Genomic DNA, 21,793 nt, shown 5'->3' with positions numbered 1-21,793 from the left:
CCCAGAGGTTAGACTAATTATAGTCTGCTATAGTTAAGGTACAAGGCTAATCAGTACTTCCAAAATGAAGGATGACAATACAGTATTCCCTAAAGACTTCTGATGCAACTGCATGATTATTCATTATAGAATAAAAGGATATGGGAGATGTGTTTCACTGTAAAAAGATGGGGATATGTTCTTCATTGAAGGAGGTTTTTCTTATATATATGCTATGTTAGCACAAGTTTTATCATAGAATCATTAAGATTGGGAGATATCTCTAAGTTCGTCAAATTCCTCCATCGTCAATTCCTCCTCAGCAGCAGTGTGTTACTTTTCGTGGCCCCGGTCAGCTCTCGAGTGCCTGGCTTGGGCGCCTCAGCTTCTCATCGGGGCCGGGGCTTGCCGCGATTCCTGGGCACTTCTGCTGCCGTGTTCTGGGGGTGGGCTGGCTGCGCTTTGCCGTCGGCGCGAGGGAGGAAACAGAGAGGGAGGAAAAACGTCCAAATCTGTCCACTTGGCAGCTGGATGCTTTATTAGCTGCGAGAGTCACGATGTAGAAGCTGCAGCCCACTCCCAACCTCGCATGGACGAATATGGCGCCGGGCCTGGGCGGGGAGCGGGATGATATAGGGGTGGGACAGGGAGAACAGGAGCCCTCCCTGCCCAATGAATACAGACGCTGTGGCGGTGGCGTGTGCCACAGCGACCAACGGGAGCACGGCGGGGGCAGACACGGGGCTTTGGGGTGAGTGGGACCGCGGGAATGGGGTCACGGGCACAGAATCCTCAGGAGTTGGCAGGGAGTGGTTACAAGAGTGACAGGGGTAAGCTCCAATGGCAGGCAGCCTGGGACTAACTACCGTGGGGGGGGGAAAACATGGGGGGATGCATGAGGGTACACAGAACCGGCAAACTAACAAAGATCAGAACCCCTAATCTGAACCCAAACCCAGGATGCAACACTCCTCTAAGATTGTTAAAGTCTTCCAGCACTGCCGTGTTCACCACTAAACTATCCCCAGGTGCCACATTCACGCATGTTTTCAGAACTTCTAGGGATGTTGATTCTATCATCTCCATGGGCAGCCTGTTCCAATGTTCGACAAACTTTCCAGTGAAAAAAATGTTTCTAGTATCCCACTTATACCTCCCCTGGCACAGCCTGAGACTAATTCCTCTCCTCCTGTCACTGGTTGCCTGGGAGAAGAGACCAACTGACCTGCTACACCCTCCTTTCAGGCTGTTGTAGAGAGCAATAAGGACCCCCCCTGAGCCTCCTTTTCTCCAGGCTAAACACTCCCAGCTCCCTCAGCTGCTTTTCATAAGACTTGTGCTCCAGAACTTTCACCAGCTTTGTCACTCTTCTCTAGACATGCTCCAGCACCTCAATGTCCTTGTTGCAGTGAGGGGCCCAAAACCCGATACAGGATTTGAGGTGTAGCCTCACCCGTGCTGAGAGACTTCCTCAAGACCACATCAAAGCCTTCCTTGATTTACTGCACAAATAACAAGAAAGCATTTTTCCTCTCACTAAGAATCTTCATCAGAGACACAGGTCCTAATGTACCAGTTGACTCATTGAAGGTACAGGCCTAGAGGAGGGTGTGACCTAACTGGAGAGGAGGCAGGTGACAAAGCAGAGGTTCAAAGATGGCGACACCAAATGCTCCTCCCTACAACACAGGTCTTGGAAAGCCCCAGCTTCATTTAGAGGGAACTTGGAGTTTTTATGTTAAGACATCTTATTTTTATGAAGGAAAAGTTGTCTGCGCTGTTGGCTGCTTTCTGCTTATATTCAAGTCCCATGTAATGTGAATTTTTCAAAACCCAAATGTATGCATTTTGTTGTAGCAAATCAAACATCAGATCATAAGCTATTTTGAATTCCTATTCCATACAAAAGGCATAAACAATCAGAAAGAAAACCAGAATCCCCAAATGAGATATCAGGAATTTCAGAGACATTGATTTCAGCAGATGTTTTTCTAATGAACCTCTAATGAATGCCCAATGAATTTTTAGCTGTTTTGATTTTTTTTTTTTTTTTTTTTTTTTTTTTTTTTTTTTTTTTGTGATGGTGAAAAAATATCAGAAGGTAGAGAAAACATTATTTTTCAGTTTTTGGGCATTTTATAATGCTTTATGTGCAAATAGAAAATCCTTCCTGACACATTAGGTGATCTGCTGCACTCCTGTGACAGGAAATGAAGTTGCTTTTACATATTAAATTGCTCAGCTATAAAGGTTTCAGATGTCATAAAACTATACTGGTCTTTTAAAGTTCAGCCTCCATAACTACCTTGATAGCCTGAGGTAGAAGTCTCCATAGGTTTGCTTTGTCTGATTAAAGACTAAATTCTCTTTATAAGTTCTAATTTACTGCTATTAAGATGCAAGATCCAAAATAGTTTCAACCAGGGTTAAATGGGAAATTGAAGCTTACTACAAAGCCCAAAGGCAGTAGGAGTACCTTACTGCTCTATAGGGATCACAGATTGTATCAACACCTCAAACCAGTGTCTGTATCTCAGAAGTCATTTGTTAGTGCAGCGGGGAGAGCAAGGGGATTTACTGGGGTCTGGTGAGAAAAAAATAAGTGCATTTGTCCCCATCCTCATCTCTCATCTCTGTCACTAACCTGCTAACCTGTGATAGGTCACTTCAGGCTCTCTGAACATGTCACTTTTCAACCAATTCATTGTGGTGGTGGTGGTGGTGGTGGTGTTTTTCCACGCAGGAAAAATTGTTGTCAGTTTGGAACCAATATCTACCTCCTGGTTGAAATAATTTAGGAGTCTGATAATTCAGAGGAAATAGACCCCAAAGATTTTAAAAGAGAAAATGACAGTGTTATATAAAACAAATATGGATATTTTTTAAATTTACAATGTCACTTTTCTTTCTGTGCTGTATCTTTTGTGTCTCAGCCATACAGAACACTCTGACTTATAGCAGCATATGGGGCAAAAAGTGTAATCTTTTACAATAACCATCTCTTTGTGACATTGGGACTTTGGAAGAACTACTTGTAAAAATCACTGAAGGCTGTGCATGAACAAATCCCATTTGTAGCAATTATCCTCAAGAACTGGGAACTTGCTTTACACTCCTGTACAGTTCAAAGGCAACAGCAGCATAAACAAAATGTTTACCTGTCTTTCAAATTATGGCCTTTCCAGTGAAAGAAAATAAGTTGTATAGAAGTTAATTCATATTCCAATGCTGTGCGTCTCTCTCACTTCTTATCATTTATTACATAACAAATATTTCTGTACATTTTTTCTTTTTCTTCTTTTTTTTTTCTTTTTTTTCTTTTTTTTTTTTTTTTTCTTTTTTTGTTATTTGACAATTTTTTTTGTTCTGGGCAAAGCTAAAGCTCAGGGAACATAATTCATTGGATAGATCAAGTACAACATTATATTATAGCTGTTTTACCTAATGGTGGAAAAACTTTTGGATCATAAAGCATCCCTAACTGGTAGATGGCTCCTAGATATTGAGTCCAATTTGAGTCTCTCCCTTTCTAAGGCAGGGAGCTTTTGTCCTTTCCTTCCACCTGCAGGTGATATGATATTCACCTGTTTAGTTTCCCAGCTGTTGTCTTGAACAACTTTGCCATCCAAAAGTCTGTATTTTTCTTTTGGATGGAGAAGCTGTCATAATAAATAAAGTCATTATAGAATTCCAGAAAATTTGCCTGTCAAAGATCTTGAAAATTCACCTAATCTATCCATCTCTTCCAATGTAGGAGTGAGTATATCCATAGCATTCTTAACAGATTTGTGATATGATCCTTAACATTTTTGACAAAGACCTTAGTGGACAACGTATGCTGCCACTGGTCTATATTGCCACCATTAGAATGCTCTTCCTAATACATATCATGCTTGTTTTAAATCCCTTTTCAAATGTCAGATGGTTACTTGCTGTATTGCTCATAGGCTTGCACTGCTCTTTGAAAAACACACAGAGCTATTACTTTATGCCTTTCTATTCTGTAGAAGCCTTTGCCAGAACTGAACATTAGCATCATGGACCCTCTAGGTCTTATCTTTTTTGGAACTAAGCTAATAATGGACCAGGCAAAAACCCTACAGAGTCTAGCAGAGATATTTTGTTTCACTACTGAATATTGGAGAGCAACAGCTTCTCTTTCAATGAGATTTTCTAGCCATTTTTACAGTCACATTACAGAAGTCTCATTCAGACTCTATTCCTTACATTGCCTATGGGAACGTTACAAAAGACAGCAAACACAAGGTAATAGAAAAATAGAGAGAGTTAAAAACATGCCACCTACCATTCTTCAGCAGGAACATTTGTAAGTTCATAGTCAGGTTTTTTGTTTATTTTTTTTTTTTTCAATTATTAGTCTGAAAAAGCTCTTCTTGAAGGCAAGGAGAATTTTGAGAATTTTTTTCCATTTTGAAAATAATATCTACCTCTTCTATTGCTTCCATGGACTAAAGTTGTCAGCAGTGGTTCCTAAGCTTTGTTTTCTCTGTCTAACTGTGTGAGTACTTGTAGGATCATTATCTTGGGTATAAGTTAAACTGTTCTGACAGACAAATGTGCAATAAAGCACATGCTACTCGCTTGTTTTGCTATGTAGAATAATTTTCAAGAAAAATTCCATCATTTGTTTTAATGTGCAACTGTGTCATCTTCAATTTCTCATGCAGTTTTTACATTGCTGCCTTCAGTTGTTCTGTGAGATAATTACTAAGATAACATAAGGGAACACCTTAATTCAAAAATACCTCCTGAAAGCCTAAAAGGAACAACAGAAAAAAAGTCTAGCTGGAGGGCTTTGAAAGACAGTATGTACCCACTGTCCAAGAAAAGAATAAGCATAAGAGGCAGAGACAGGTACCTGGAAGTCATGTAATTTCTTATGATGTAATGACATACATCCTATTATATGAAATTTATGATTCCTAGTACTTACTGCATCTTAGTTAATGTGGTTAAATTTGCACAGTCCCCCTCAAACCAAACATCATCATCTGTTAATAATTCTCTTCTGGGTTTGTTTGGGTTTTTTTGTTTGTTTTTTTTTCCTGGAAGTTTGAAAACAAGTAATGAGATGATAAGAGAGACTAGAAATCAAGAGGGCATATATCTTTGCCTCTGTGTTCATAAAGCAAGCTATTAAATAACTGAAGTATTTCATAAGACACAACACTTGAAGTGACACCTTGCATTAAAGCTAGCTACAGTAAGCCATCCATTATCTCAGTAGAAAATTGGAGTTTTTGCAGCACCATTTGATTTGGATATATATAATGCAACTATCAGTCTCTACAATAATCAGATTTTTCAAATGTACTCCCAACACTTACAATGACATCTTACCAAGATTTTTCTCAAAAGGCTTGAATAAGAATAAGCTATTGTTAACACTGTGGGTCTTGACAACTCAAAACCTCTGCTTTCTTGAATTGATTGTTCCTGTGAGAAACAAAATCAGAAAGGCAGAATGGTTAAGCATGATTCCCTACTTTCTGACTTGAGGAACAACTGTTTGAGCATCTTTCACTTAACAAAGAAAGATCAAAACATATGCATTTTGTGTTTATTAAAAATATGTATTTTGTCTTTATTAGAATATTGTCCATACTTCACAAAACAGTTTTTCTGCCTCTCTTTCTCTCTTTTTTTTTTCAATTTTCATAAGTATTGACTCCAGGTTTCTAATCTAGAGTTTATTCTTTATCACCAAATTTAGGACTTGTGCTCTCTCACTAAAATCATCTGTGTCAGACTATGTTTAACAGTATTGACCTGTATATGTATTAGGTTAGACTTTTACCCTCTTGTTCAAAGACGTGCTGTGCACATATTTCACTACCATTTACCATTATCTTAGAGACAGTTTTAGCAGCGATTAATTTGGAAGGTGTAGTTGTCCTAACCATGATGAAAAGACAAATTGTAGTCTACTGGCTATGAAAAATTCATCTGCTTTTCTTTCAACTATGAATATATGTTCCACATGTGATTTAAATAGCTTGAATTAGAAAAACATAGATTTGAAAACTAGTCAACTTTATTCCCATGTTTCTGACTCTGTCATTTGGTATTCCACATCTGTTCAATTCTCTACAGTTGGTCAGGGATGAAAGCAATGATCATTGATTTTTAGAGTAAGTTTCTTGACAATACTGACCATAGTGTCATGTTTTTCTCTTACAATGGACAAATGTTCATTTGACATGGGCTACTTTCCAAATAACCCTAGTGAAGTCTCCAAAGCACAGTTTCTTACACTTTTCCAGAAAAGTGATATTTGTTTTCCATGAAATAAAATTTCCTCATAAAATTTAATAGTTTTTCAATTGAAAAAGAAAGTCTGGTGACTGTTGGGTATGCCTTTAGAGTATCTTGATCATTTTATGACATTAAAAAAGGAACTGGAGCATCAGAGCATTTGTCTTAGGTGCAGCAATGAATTTGGCATTAGCTTAAGGTCTGCAGAGCCTTTCTGAAGTTTCAGCTTCAATCTACTGCAGTGTTTCTGCTTTAGTTACACTGTGAGGCTGACTAGACAGAGTATCAGCAATTCCAGTACCTTGCTGTGCACATGCTCTGCCTGCAGATTATACTGCATCATGCGCAGAAGTTGTCTCTGAGATCCCACCAGCACAACATCTATGCCTTTGTTATTTATCAAGGATGAGAATCTTTTACATTGTGTAAAAAGTTGCAGCAATCTAATATGTACAAGTATTTTTTATAGTTTTTTCCCTTAGCCACCATCAGCAAGTCATTCCTTCTGAATATGAGTATGCAAAGTCACAGCATCAGTTAATGTGTCAGCAGTGTATGCAACAGCATTGGAGAACCATCTATCCTTTACCTGCATTCTGCAAAGTAAATATAGTGCATGATTTATTATGTCTGATTCCCAATTCTTTCTCCCTCACTTTAGAGCCACTATGCCTGACTCTACATGCCTAGCTTAATTCTAAATTTCTAACAGTCATGCTTCATTCTAAAGGTTGATAGGAGAATTTCTGTATTTAGGGCAGAAACGTGAGGCTCAGGACTGTATGGTAAATCTACATTTTATCACAGTCTTAAGCTATGCTTGCTATTACCTGTCACAGCAGCTTCTAAAAGGAGGCAAAACACAAACCCTGCAATCTCTTAATTTTAGACAACAGCAATTAAAAAAAAAATATCTTAAACAGTGGTTTGTTTCTTCTTTTGGTCAGACCTTTACTTGTGACCATAGACCAAGTATACCTCAAAAATACTGTAACATAATTCACGTTGACTTAGGAAATTCCTTTCCTTATCAGCCCTTCACAAAGTGAATATATTTACTGTAATTAGCAAACATCAATTCACTACTAAATTTGAAAGTATTTAGTCTTTTCTGACTTCATCTAAGCAACAAAGAAGAACACACCAGGTGAATGTGTGATAATAATAAGTTGCTATTTCTTAAATTTTTATTTATACTTGAATTTTAGAAGTTGAACACATAAATCTGGACCTCTGCATTTCAGTCCAAATAATATTACAAAAAAATAAGTGGTATTGTAGAAGTATCAGTCTTCCTCTGTTTTCTTCTGACTCTGCCTGAGTGTAATACCTGACAAGTGATTAAATGCAAATAAAAAACTGTTTTATAAAGAATGCATTTTACTGTGTGCTCTTTTATCTTTTTGATGGATAACAAGTTAATACAATTCTGTAATTCAAAGCTTTCTTGCTAGCACAATTAAAGCACCAGTTATTCAACAAACTTTTTCACCAGAATGATATTATGCTAGAGGCATTTTTGGGGCTTTTTTTTTTTTTTTTAATTAATATTCACAGAGATTGAAAATTTTTCCTCCTAGAAAAACATACCAAAATATCACCATCTAGTAATAAAAGCAAGGAGATCTTGTTGCTTTTTTGTGACATGGATCCTCTTATCCATTTATCTCTGGATTTTGATTCTGCTGGGGACTGATGACATAAACCAAACACAGATTCTTTCGCAACAGGATTGGTGAGAAATACTCGTCAAGTCACTTAGGATAGTATTCATCTCACTTAACTTCAGACATCTACATACAAGTTAATCATGTGTACTGCCTTTATAGTCAGTGGAGAGAAATAAGCAGTTTTAGGATGGAATTCATCTGCCCTATTCCAGATAGCTGCTTTAGAATAGAATTAATCACCCTTTCAGGCCATCTTCTTTTCACCATTGACTATACAGGTAGTCCACACTGACTAGATCACATATAAATGTCTGACTTGTAGATATTTATGTTTGATGAGGTAAATCTTGCCACCATGTAGAACTGTGGTACACAAACTGTGGAAAACAGAGGTAAAACATCCCTGTACATCTGTGGTAATAGTAAGCTTGGCTATATTTCTCAGTCTTCTCAGTCTGCTTTTCTGGAAATTGATGTTCTGATGCAATGAGAGTATCTGTAGTAAGTTATTGTGATGGCTACACACCAAGTAATGTTAAATATGCATTTTAGTTCTGCTACACATAGGTTTATAAGTGCAATTTCTCAGGTGGAAACCCTAGATGAAAATCAAGGAGGGTTTTGCTAACAGTGCCCCACCCCATCGAAAATGAATGCCCAGCCAATACTGGCAGATGCTGGGATGATCTGTCTGGCCATTCTGGTAAAGAAATTGAGATGGGAGAGTATTCAGTTCAGTGGGAACCTGAATATTGCTATGTTTCCCCCACTTGTCAACTCTCTTCTGACCAGGCACTGGGAAATTGCTAGAACTTTGAGGCAACAGTGTGCTGATAAGGTTATAAAAGCAAGTCAAAGCTAATAGATTGCTCCTTTTGTTTTGAAATAACATCACATGCATCCATGACTCTGATTTTGCATAAAAAAAGATGAAGGAGCTGTGTTTCTTAATTAAGTGGAAGGAAAAAAAAAAGGAATTAGCCAATATCATTTGCATGAACAACATTCTCTACATAACCATTGCAGTTGAAGTCCATTAATTATTGGTTGAGTGAGTCATAGATTGCTGTCACCCTTTGCATACAAACAAAGTATTTAATGTTGTTCAATAAAAAGTTTAGTCTTACACCATACAGCATTGGGACTTAGATGAGAAAAGTGGAGAGAGAAAGGGACTTCTAAATTGCAAGGTGCATGTACTTTTGTTAGCAAAGGTTCTGCTCAAGTGCCCTACGTGCCACTGAACCTGTATAATACATAAGCAACAAACTCTGGCAAAAAATTCAAATCATGGATAACCTGAATGGTTACCTTCTGAAGGCATCTGTACATGCTGCTATACATATTAAGATGTACCATGGCACCCTTCATCATCCTCCTCTGTTATCTGCCTAGATCAGGTAGTCATGGAATATACCATAACTTCTATTTTTTGGTGTAAATTTAGTTTTTCTCCCTCCTTGAAACTTGTACATGACTAAATGTTCAGTTTACAAGGAAAAGAAGCATATGCCTACAGCACTCAGAGATACAGCTTATTCTTTTTCTACTGACCCACTACAGAGTCTACAGATTCCAATTACAGTTAAAAAATGTGCTAATTAAGTGAGATGAATCGAAATTTTGTAGGTTGCAATTGTAGTTAGAGGAGGTACCTCTGTTTCAAAATACTTCTGATGGGGGCTAGAGACCCAACTTTTCTCTTTGTAAGAAAGGAACACTAAGTCTTGAACCCAGCAATATGCATCAGTAAAGTTCCACAGGTTCACAGGGTCATTCAGAGTGAAGCTGGTGTCAGCAGTGGAAGTCAGATCATAGGAAGAGTTGCTATCCCATAGCCTCTTAGACCCTGACATGTTTTGATCAGGAAGAATTTTGCTATGAGTCTATTTTTCTGTTACCAATGCTTTGACTGCGTAGAACTTTTGTAAAATTTCTCATTCATCTTACTGGCCATAAAATGTCCTTCTTTTAAAAATGTGATACCTGGGCAGTAATATGCAGAGGAACATGACAGCTTTGGAGGGAAGGCATCAAGTCTTCCATAATGTTCAGATTAGGAGAATCACAAATAAGATAGAAAATTTGATTTAGTATCTAGCTTTTTTTTTTTTTTTTTTTTTTTTAAGCAGATAGTCAGGAAGGGTTAGAGTCACTGCATAGTCTATTACATATGTAATCCATTCTTTTCATAGAAGGATTTAATGGTAGGCTGGAAAATCTTCACACATTGGTGTTTTAAGGCTGCATAATTACAGACTTACCCAAGGGGCCAGAATAGCTCCATTTTACGCCAAGAAACTCATAAAAATACTTTTTCAAAAAAACCCAAAAACATCTAATTGTTAAAGCCTCAGGGACCTAAGTGGATTCATAGGTGAATCTGTTTTATCCAGCGTCATGAAAATAAATATTACTTATATCATTATGTTTTCATTAAGGCACAAAATTAAGTTAGACACAGAAATGAGCCAGATTCTTCATCTCACTCTTTGTGCTGCTTTAGTATCATAAATAGGCTATAAAGTCAATTTAAAAAAGCAGATGAAGATTCTCTTGAGGAGAGGGAATATGAAATGGAAATATGCCATTTCTTTTGCAATACTGATTGGATTATAGCAGCATAGTTCAGAATGTTGCTGTGTTACAGTGAGCTCTGAGAGCATAATAGTCCTTTGGAATTAGACTGACAAAATTAGGTCTGGAATCAGCTCCCGGAGTGCTATAAAATAATAGGTCCCTTATGTCTTACCACCTGTGTCCAGTATACATGGACACTGAGAAGCTGAACCAATGTATTTAACTACTATTTACCTCACAGCATAATAGAAAAGCCAACAGTCACCATGATATGATAATCAGACACTCCTTGGTTATGTCTGAGCTGTATGTAGACATCCAGTTTGGCTGCACATCTCCCAGTAACACACAGATAAAATACTCATTTGGGAGATACACATTTTTCCATTGCCAGGTTGTTTTGCTCACTGCTTTTATTCCTTCACCAAGGAAGCCTTTACTGGTCTGCGTTACTACGAAGAGTAATTTATTCTGCATCTGACTCAATCAGGCTTTTGATCTTTGTCTGACTGCAAGCATACAAGATGTGGGCAATTACAAGGTTGCGTAGAAATTTGCATTTGGGGAAAGAAATGCAGATTGTAACTGTTTCTAATGTTTTCAGCAGCTTATGTGACAAGCCCCTCAGGAAACAGTGTTTTGGATGCTAACTCTCTTGTTACCATATTAATTGCCTTTGTCATGACAGTTTTGGCATCCGAAAATGGCTGGAAGCATGCTGAGCTCCTCAAGAGACCAATCAAGGGCAGGGGAAATTGGTTTATTGGTTCCCAAAGCAGCCTGCACTAAAGGTGCTGCTATTCAAGCATAGTTTTGAGTCTCCTAGCTTGAATGAGGAGCCAAAGACACTTCAGGCTAAGGAAAACAGAGCTTTCATTTAGAACAGTGAAGAGGAATCTGAGAAGTTTATTTCTCTGCCAGCATGACTTCTGCAGTTAGCTTTTGTGTGCAAATCTGTGTGCCACAGTACAGAGGGTGGGACCAGAAATCAAGTTTGCTAGAATACAGTGAGGTCACAGGCTTCCCAGAGGGGATTCTAAACACATTTAATTTTAAATGAACTTAAACTAAGCTTGCTGAAGCACATGCTTTCAATCAAAATTTTCCCTGTGATCAAAGGATATGCTGTTACAGTGACAGGATGGGGGATACCAGGGGATAAATAATTATGAATGTTATTTAAAATGATGCTGGATGTCTAATATAAGAACTAAGATATCTTAATTTCTGGTTTATTTTTCTTTCTTTGAGGAGACTGGCAAGCAGCTGTTATGCTGTAGGTGAGAGATTGTAGGTGGTAAAGGGATGGGTCAGGGTAGCAGGTGGTGGGGCAGCAAGAAGAAAGAAATAAAGAAAAAGAGCAAAAGGAGAGGAAGATCACATGCACATTAAAAAACCAAAGGAGTTGTCACAAGAAAAAGAAAGGGGGTAAAAGCCCATGATTCCATTAATTACTGCAGTTTATGCCTAGAAAACTCAGATTCAGTAAAAAATTTGTGATGCAGCAGAATTATGTCTATAATGTTAAATAAGGGAAGAGAATCCTTTTAAGCATGTACAGAAAATATAGAGAAAGTGTGGCCTGACCCTATTAACTTTCCCATGTCTCAAACAGAAGACATATTTTGCTGAGATATACAAAATAGTTTTTTGACACTTAATGTTACTAGTGAAATATTAATGTTGTAGGACCAGAATAGTAAGCTTATTACAGACAGTTTCAGTGAAGAAAAAAACAAAATAGAGAGAAAAGAGAGAGACCAAAAAGGAGCTATAAAAGACAGCCTTGATTATTAGTTTGGTGTAGGCAGAAAGAAGGGGAAGAAACAGAAATAAGCGGTCTTGTTTGAGTTTTCTCTTTATTTTTCTTTTTCTGATTTTTCTGTTACATAACTGCAGGCAATTCTTAGTCCTTAGGCATAGCTGGTGGTTTCTATTTTTCAATTTTTTTTTCCAATTTCCATTTTTTTCCTATTTCAATTCTACAGGTTGGGAAAGGGGTATTTAGAAGGCCATGTTCCTGTCGTCTTGCATTGCACCAGCCACCTCAGCAGGCTCTGCTATGAGAATCTATATCCCTTGTAACAGTGGCTTGCTTATCTCCCCATGCAGAACACACTCATGCTATAGCTCATGCATCTTTACATATGCATACCAGAGGTCACAGAATACATCTTTTATGCCTTGAAGCCCTTAACAGAAGCTATAAGTGCTTCCATAATGTGGACAAGTGTTAGAATAGAACAGAACTCTGCAGAAAGATGATAGGGAGTACTTTGCCTCTGGAAAGATAATGCAATATTTTAGTAAGCAACAAAATGGTAACTTTTACAGTAGAACTTAGCCCTATCAATAAAACAGAAGGAATGAAGCAAGGACTTATGCAAGACACTTCCTCTTCCCTTCTTCCTTTTATTTAAATGATATATTTTTTCACAAAATAGAAGCTGTGAGTCAGGGAGAGGCATCAGGATCAGTAGGATATAAATGAGAGCACCAGGACATCATGACAGATTTTGAATGGCATTACATCTATTATTCATTACTTACTCACATTCGAGTATATAGTTAAGGAAAGAGATTTGACAGGCAAGACATGTACACAAATTGCCCATCAGATGATATTATCTACTGCTGAAGAAACATTTTCAAAGGCCCAAAATATGATAGAGAACATAATATCCCCTGCATGTAAAGCACATAATTGTCCAAAATGCATGCTCTGAACTTTAGAGACCTTTTTATCTGCAAATTTCAAGAAATCATGAGAACTCACAGAATGCCATCTGATTTTCTCAAATAGAAAATACTTCTTCAGAGAATATCCCAGCAGAGGAGTAACTTGCCTGAGGGCAATGTCCAAGGATTTGTCAGGAGAACAGTTAGGGTATAAACCTAATTTTAACTAGTCATAGAATACAATGTTACCAAGACACCAGCGTTTCTGCAGTTTTTTTGTTCAAAGTGATCTCAAATTGGATCTTTCCTAGGTAGTTCTACTGATACATTTCATTGTATTTTCTAACAGTACTAGCAGAACATATTTTCCTTCATTTTTCCTGCCAAAAAGTAAATTCAACAGGATATTTTGCCTTGAACAGACATTCTAGGATAAAGTATCTGAAGTCCTTGTTGTTTGCTACAGCACACAAGAAAATAGTTTCTTACAGCTATAGAGAAACTATTAGGAGAAACAGTTCTTTGTCATCTATGACTTGGCTTCTACTCCAGCTCAGTAAATATATAGTTTGCTTCTTTCTCTACCAAAAAAAAAAAAAAAAAAAAAAAAAAAAAAAAAAAAAAAAATAGAAACAACTTCCACATTTTTCACCTGCACTTCTTTTTTACCTGTCAAAGAGATCATTGCTCAGATGGGACTAAGTCTTCTTCCTCTCTAGTTTCTAGTTTCATTGCTACATAACCTATGGGAATTTGTACATAATATATTACAATGGTAATAAGTACAGAGAAAAATATATTTATTTGTCTTCCCTTTTGGGGCTCATTCAGCTACCTTCCTGCATTATTTAGGTGCACAGAACAATAATATCAAGCACAGAACAACAATCAGTCTAGTACCCAACTACATTTTCATGGACTCCTAGTTAGTGATCTTCTGTTTTATATACATTTATCTTATATATCTCTATAACACAAATAATATTTTTTTGAGAAAACCAACAGTTATCAGAATCATCATCATCTTTTGATTTATCTTTTACGTTTATTTAAATTATATCCCCATTACCATGAGGAAAAGAGATGACATATTCTTTTACAAATTTATCCATAAGAAATTACTCAATATTTAGTAGTCCAGTACATGCTGCACCTTGTATGACAGAACTGAATGCATGAATCCATACCCAGAATTCAGAAGGAAGGCTGACCATTCTATGAAAGGATTTATGATGTGTCTAGGGAAAAAGATGGACTTAAGAAGTAAAGAAATTTAGCTTATTCATGTGAGACAGTGCCCAGTGTATCACTTGGTGTAGCTCACTGAAGAATCACACATTCAAGCCATACTAATGGAACTTGCACAAGGATTTCTTGGGCAAAGTGAGTTAATTCCAGGGACTGGGAAGGGCATGAGAAACATTTTTTTGTACCACTTTTCAAATTCTCTCTGGGTCACATCTCATACTAGGGACAGTAACTCTATACTGCCTGATTTGCCTCCCTTTTGGTTATGATAATAAGTATTCTAAGTGAATAAAATAATTTTTTTACTTTAAATAATTTTACAAAGATGTGAAATATCAGATAGTCAATGTCATATATTTAGGCCAAACACAAGAAATTTAAAAGCAGATTGCAAACAAAACAAGGCTTTCAAGCTGGAATTAGCATTTTACTTCCATAAGATCCACTTTTTAATCCCATTCATTATCTTCTATACACTTCTTTTAACAACTGTATAAAAATCAACAGAGAACAATATTTAGAAATAATCAAATGCTATTTTGCATTTTCATATACTTTAGAAAAACACATACCAGCCAAATGAAAATAAATACTATTTTGAAAATCACTGGTCTGTATTATTCCATTGGGTATGATTTTTAGGAGTCCTGCACTGGGCCAGACTTGATGAACGTGACAGTGCCTTCCAACCCAGAATATTCTCTGGTTCTTTGAATCTATGATTCTAAGTTGCTATCATTGGCTATGCTAGCTTAGACACTTCTATATATATTTATTTATTTATATTTGTATCTAAATAAATTTTACTACTTTGCATGGGTTTAGTTCCTTAATGCTTACTAGTCTTTTACACAGTCTTGAAAATTAACCTGAACAAAAACTGCGGCGTGGGTTTTTGCTCTCCCCGGCTGCACGCGGCTCTTGGGAGCCCGGCTGTGGCGTAGCTTCCACGTGCTGCCGGGGTTTGCTGCCGCGGGTTCCCGGACACGGCTCCGTGTCTCGGGCGCATGGGCTGGCCAACCGCTGTTACCGTGCGCTAGGGACCCGGCAAAGAGGAAGGAATTTGTCCATTTACTCCGTGCTTGGCAGGAACGGTTTATTGGTCACGTGGCGCGGTTCGATGGAAAGACGCGACCGCTCCCGGCACTCGCATGGGAGAAAATGGCGTCTGACTGCCGGCGGGATAGGGCTTTATGGAGGGGCAGGGCGAGAGGATCCACGGCCTGCCGGCCAATAGGGGCGGCTGCCGTGGCGGTGACTCCAGCAACCGCGACCAACCAGAGAACCCTGCAGGGGCGGGCACCGAGCCGCGGGCTGAGCGGGATCGTGTGGCCAGCACGGGGTTTCCCAGGGCCGGACGGCAGGGTGGTTACAGGAGCGGCAGAGGGGTAAGGATCCGGCAGCAGGCAACATGGGGGCAGAAACCGCGGGGGGGGAACAACGCGGGGGAAACGCGGGATTACAGAACTTGACTTATTTTAACATAAATTAAAAACCCTAATCTAAACCCAAACTCCGGGATGCAACAAAAAACCATTAAAAAACACTGAAAAACTCATTTTACACAACCCATAAATTCCACATTGTTACCATGATTTAGAGTATTGTTAAGATACAGAGTTTCTTCAGAGCTGAACCTTTGGTTTAAAAATATCATACAAGAGTCTGAGGCTGTTTTGTTAGGGGACTGTACTTCCAAGTATTTGTTAATATAATATTGGCTTGATATAGCTTAAAATAGTTGACAACAGTTAGTCTTAAGGAGATTCACTCTGAAGGTGGACCCTGTCCTATTTACACAATTTTCTAGATAGCCTTATAAGAAAGAAATTTGTTTTTTTCACAGGAAAGACAAGACATTCTCCAAATACTGCTGTAATATGAATACATAAAATTAAATATCTTTACATCACCAGAGACTTAACCCACTTCATTTAAATATTGCCAGTTACACATGAATCAAGATTTAGTCCACAGATACTCCAGTTCCAAAATCTTCATACAACAGCTTGGGAAATGCATCCATGGAAAGGACCCACCGCACCTAACATTACCTTTTCTGAAGCAGAGTGAGCAGCACCATATGTAGTCAGTAAAGGAAATAAGTAGTCACTCCCAGAGGAAATTTCATGCTATCCTGAAATAGCTGTCCAAAATTTGTAGGATGAATCACTCTCTCTCGCTCACTAGTTCTCAGCTGACTATAGCCTTAATGGCTACCTTAGTCTTGATGCCTAACTTTTAGACAAGGAAAATTAGATGAGACACTGCCTTCACCATGAAGCAGAAGAATATTTTTCTATGGGTTTCATAGAAAAAATTGAGAGTCAAAGAGAGAGAGAGCAGTCTGTAAGTGAAAATATTTTAGAAATGCAGTGTTTTTACACACCAAGACTAGTCAAAAGTAGAAAGCCAGAATTATCTGGAGTATACAAGTAAAACAGGAAGGATTTTTTTGCATTTGCTAGGTTTTATAAGTGTTAGTGGAAGTGCCTGAAGAAACATCTCATGTGTTGTATAATCTACCACAGAATACAGTATGAATAATACTTGGCAAAATCTACCACGGATTTTCATTAGCACCAGTTCAGAGTATATCTGAAGCACTATGTTTATATTTAGAAAATATACATAAAAATTACACCCCACCCTCCCTCTTGTTGTAAAATCACATGCAGTGCATGATTTTAAATGTCTATAAAAAGTTTAAATCAGGCAGTACTTATGTGCTGTTTTCCAATTAGACTGGAGGAGGTCAGAAATATTAAAAGGCATTGTAGAAGCAGCTTCAGATATGCCATCCATGCTGTGTGTCTGTTGAAGAAAACAATGTGCTGTGTCCAAGAGCACTTTGTCTCAAAGTGACTAATGCTGCTGCTGCAGTGTATTTGGGGGAGAGCATGTTAGGCATAAAGAATCAGGATCCTCAGCAAGAAGCACAGCAGAAATCAGAGAAGACTATTCTAACCAGAGGGAAGAGACAGGGAAGATTAATAGGATAAAAGAAGTGAATTCTTCACTTATGTCTTAAGAAAAGAGATAGGCACATAAACAGGTATGCAGTCTGCTAGGGGTTTACTCTGTTCATAAAACAAAACTTAAAATGGGAACTGGGGTGCTGAACTACCTTCTCTTCCAATGCAAGAAACATTGCATGAAAACCCCAGGAATTAAGGTAAATATTTCTAAGTTCTGAAGTTCATTTTTTCTGTGTTCCACTGTCTCCTTGATTTGCTGTATTTTACCTGGAATTCCAATATAGCAGCAGCAGTTAACTCAAAGGAAAAGGTTTCACAGAAGTAGAGAACCACAGATTAGAGAAATAAGCGTTGGCACAGACCTCTGGAGGTCATCGAGTCCAACACCCCATTCATAGCAGAACTGTTGCTGTAATAGCCCAGTAGGTCATTGTTTGACTAGACTGGCCAAGTTTTGCATAACCACAAGGATAGTGATAGCACAGTTTCACTGAGCAATGTTTCCTTGTGCTCCCCACCCCTCCTAGAATGACACTTGTCCAAATTTTCAGTCTGACCCTGCCAAGTCATGACTCATGTCTGTTGTCTTACCATCATCAAAATCCACCCCACATCTTGTTCTTCTTTCTGCCACTCCAGCATGAGCTATCTTTTACAAGGGCTCCATGTAATCCCCTAGTGTTCCATCTGCACTAAGACTCAATAATCCTGTCACCTGTGCAGCTGCTGTTGGCTTAAATAGAGACATCAGACTACTCCTGAATTATTTAGAAGATACAACAACAGAAAATTAATTTTTATAGTTCACAGCTGTTAACTCATCAGAAACTGATTTTGTGACCTAATCTGGTTTGGAGGATAGGTACCATGACTGCACAGACAAACTTCTAGACTTCCTCATGGCACCTTATAGGCAAGAGTGTACACAAAATTCTTCTTCTGCTGTGCGGTTAAAATATACTGCTGGTTCCTTTCATCACAAGCATGGCTTTGTCCTGTGGGCTTTTGTTTTATTGCTCATTTGTTTCCATCTCAGTCTCCTCATTTGTTTTCCTGGCTGTAGATCTTATCCTACTCGTTTGTCTAAGCAAAATTGTCCTTGTCTGTTTCTCTTTCCTCACCCCCCATCTACTCCAATGAATTCCATTTACCACTGCTCTATCCCTTTGGTCACTTTGCACCATGGCATCTGTGCAATATTGCAGTATTCATTAATAACTACCCTGACTATTTTCGCAATGGAAGAAGACAGTTAAAGAGTCTTTGAGGAGCAGTTTAGAAAAACACCTGTCTGCATTTTGATAAAATAATGAACAGATTTTCCTTGACTCAGGTAATAAACAATAGTTAACAAAAATTAAATGGAAGCAAGTGTCAGCAGTCACAAGTTGCTCTGAAATGTGTTTGTCTTTATATTGTAGTGAATTCTAGCATATCTTTTATTGATGACGTTCTGTGTGTTTGTTAAACTGATGACATAACAATCCATGCAGTTATCACCACTGCATCTTGAAAACATTAAGTACAAATTGTAATACCTAAATCAGAATCATAGCCTTGTTAAGCTAAAAAGGTTCAACAAATGAACCTTTTGCAGGTAAAAATGACAGAGATATTGCATTATATTGCTGTCCCTTTTGTTAAATATCTTTTCCTCTCCAAGGTTTGTTTCAAACTGTCCAGAAATGAAATAAACACACAGATTATCTCCTGAGAAGTCTGCTAAATCAGATTTTCATAGCAGATCCACTAACTCAGATGGAAGCTTAATGCCCAGTCCTGACAATAGATCCAATAAAAAAACTTGTGTGTCAGGAATTAGTGAGTTTGTACATTCTCAAATAAATGCTTCACAGAAGTCTTCAGTTAGATTACCATAGACAAAGAGGGGCCTTTGCAGCTGATGAAGATTACACTTGGAAACCTCCTGATCCTTTTTGTCACACTTGAACTCATGCATGAAGGAGTACAACACACTGTGTGTAACCTGGCTGGTTTTCAGCCTCATCACAGATATTTACTCATATTTCTTTTGCTTTCCCATTCCTTTCTCTGTTCCAGCAGTACACTTGGAGTTTCACACATGAGAAATGTAGGCAAATGGATGCATTGCCACTAATTCGCTGACTTGGGCATTTACAGGACCAGAAAAATCAGACATACAGCAGTGGAAATTTGTCTAGATCAGTGTACTTTGCCTAGCAGAAGTGACAAGCTGCCTCTTCTTTCAGGGTGCACTTATTATATTTCCATAACAGACTGACATCTAACTATCACAGATGTCCTACGGTCTCAGAATAATGCATTCAAGAATCCAGAAAACAAATAACAGAAACCTCTCCTGATTAAAGACTATAATCTGCCTATTTTTTCTTACAGTTGTTTTTTTCCCATCTGGGGAAGACCCTTATTACTTTGAGACTTGTGTCCTTCTCTCTGATTGTTTTCTTTCTGTGACAGTAACAATATACCCTGCACTCTCCTTCTCAAAAGTCTTTTCAGCCCTTGCAATGTTGATCTAAACTAATATAATGGGTTATGTTATCTGCTTATGTATTTTTGAGCCTGGGCAGGTAGCATTCAAGTCTTACTTTTAAGTTTCCATCATGAAGTGAAACAGATACCTTTCAGATGCCTTTTACTTGCTGTCTGATTTACCTCCATGCAATGGGCACACAGTCTCTCTTTCCTAAATGAAGTCAAGACAAACGGGAACTGACAGCTTCCTTGCTCACAATTTCTGTGCTGAACTTTCTGACATGGCCAAGATTCCTCTCTGAGGAGCACGCTGCGTGCTGCTTTCCATATGTATTTCTGTCTCAGACACAGACCGATCCAATCAGTACCCGCATCTATGAATCTGCAGGGAAAGCTTTTGGTTTGTCAGGCCCTTCTTTGCATCGGGTCATGTTTGCATTGTTCCAACAATATTTCTCCAAAAAGAAATGTAATACTGCTTGCACTTAGAGCTTGTCTTTATATGGAAATACAGAGAAATAATTACTCAGTAATAACTAAGAAATGTATGACTAGCATATATATGCTTTCTTATTTCAGACCTGAGGAAGTCTTATGCAATAAATAAAAAAAAAAAAGGTACTCTTTAAAGTGTGTTCCCAGTAAGCTGTTGTAGAATGCCTATTCTAGTATATATTAATATTTTAGTATATATTAATATTATGCAAATAGAGGTGGACACATCCCACATTACTTCACACAATAGTTGTCTTATTTTTGGCTAAAACTATAAATATATAGTATATATTTATATATATACTATATATATATACTATACTATATATCCTATATATAAAGGTATATAAAAATACCTTTAATAAGTGATTCCTATTTTAGAAGACAATGTTCTTTTTAGATTTACGCAAAAAGACCTGGGGCTATTCCTGACACCTACTACCTACTACAAGAGCCAAAAACTGTGCCCATGAAGCAAAGACATTCTGGGCTGCATTTGGAGGAGCATTGCCAGCAGGTTGAAGTAGGTGATCTTTGCTCTCTCCTCAGCACTGGAGAGGTCACACGTGGGGTTCTGTGTCCAGCTCTGCACTCCTTGGTAAGAGACAGACACAGACATACTTGAAAGACTCCAGTAAATGGCCACAAATATTAAAGGACTGGAGCCACTACCCTGTGAGAAAAGGCTGAGAGAGCTGGGATTGTTTAGCCTGGTGAAGAGAAGGCTTGCGGTAACCTTTCTAATGTATATAAATACATGAGGAATTGGTACAAAGAGACAGGCTCTTTTCAGTGGTGCTCAGTAACAGGACCAGGGCAATGGGTATAGATTGAAATATGGGAGCAGCCATATGAACATTATATGAATATCATTCTTCTTTTTCCTTCCTTGGAGATGTTCAGAATTGTCTCAACATAGTCCCAGGCAACCTGCTTTAGGTAGCCCTGCTTGAGCAGAGATGTTGGACCAAGTGATCACCAGAGATCCCTTTTGACTCCAACCATTCTCTCATTCTGTGAATCTGTTCCTAAAAGTGGCACACAATTATGCACCAATCTGAAAATAATAAGTCCTTTGTAAATTTGACTCTTCGGCTTTCCATTTTTTTTTTTTTTGTAATGTTAAAAATATGATGCATGTGCATTGTATTCATCTATCTGTCTCTGTATCCTCATTAATACCCATAACTCTGTATATGAGAAATAACAGCAATTACTTAAAAGATATGTTCAAGTGTATTATATGTGACAAATATTCTACAAAACACAAAAATCTCCATACATCCCCTGGCTGACAAACAAAAATCAAAATACACTTACAGTTCAAAACAGAACAATCATCATTTAAACAGAAAAATGTGAGTATACATCAGAGTCCTTAATTTAAAAATACTAATCAAATTATTTGTC

The sequence above is a fragment of the Vidua macroura genome, chromosome 2, assembly GCF_024509145.1.
Source record: "Vidua macroura isolate BioBank_ID:100142 chromosome 2, ASM2450914v1, whole genome shotgun sequence".
NCBI classification, from domain to species: Eukaryota; Metazoa; Chordata; class Aves; order Passeriformes; family Viduidae; genus Vidua; species Vidua macroura.
Note: the sequence above shows the minus strand (reverse complement) of the source record.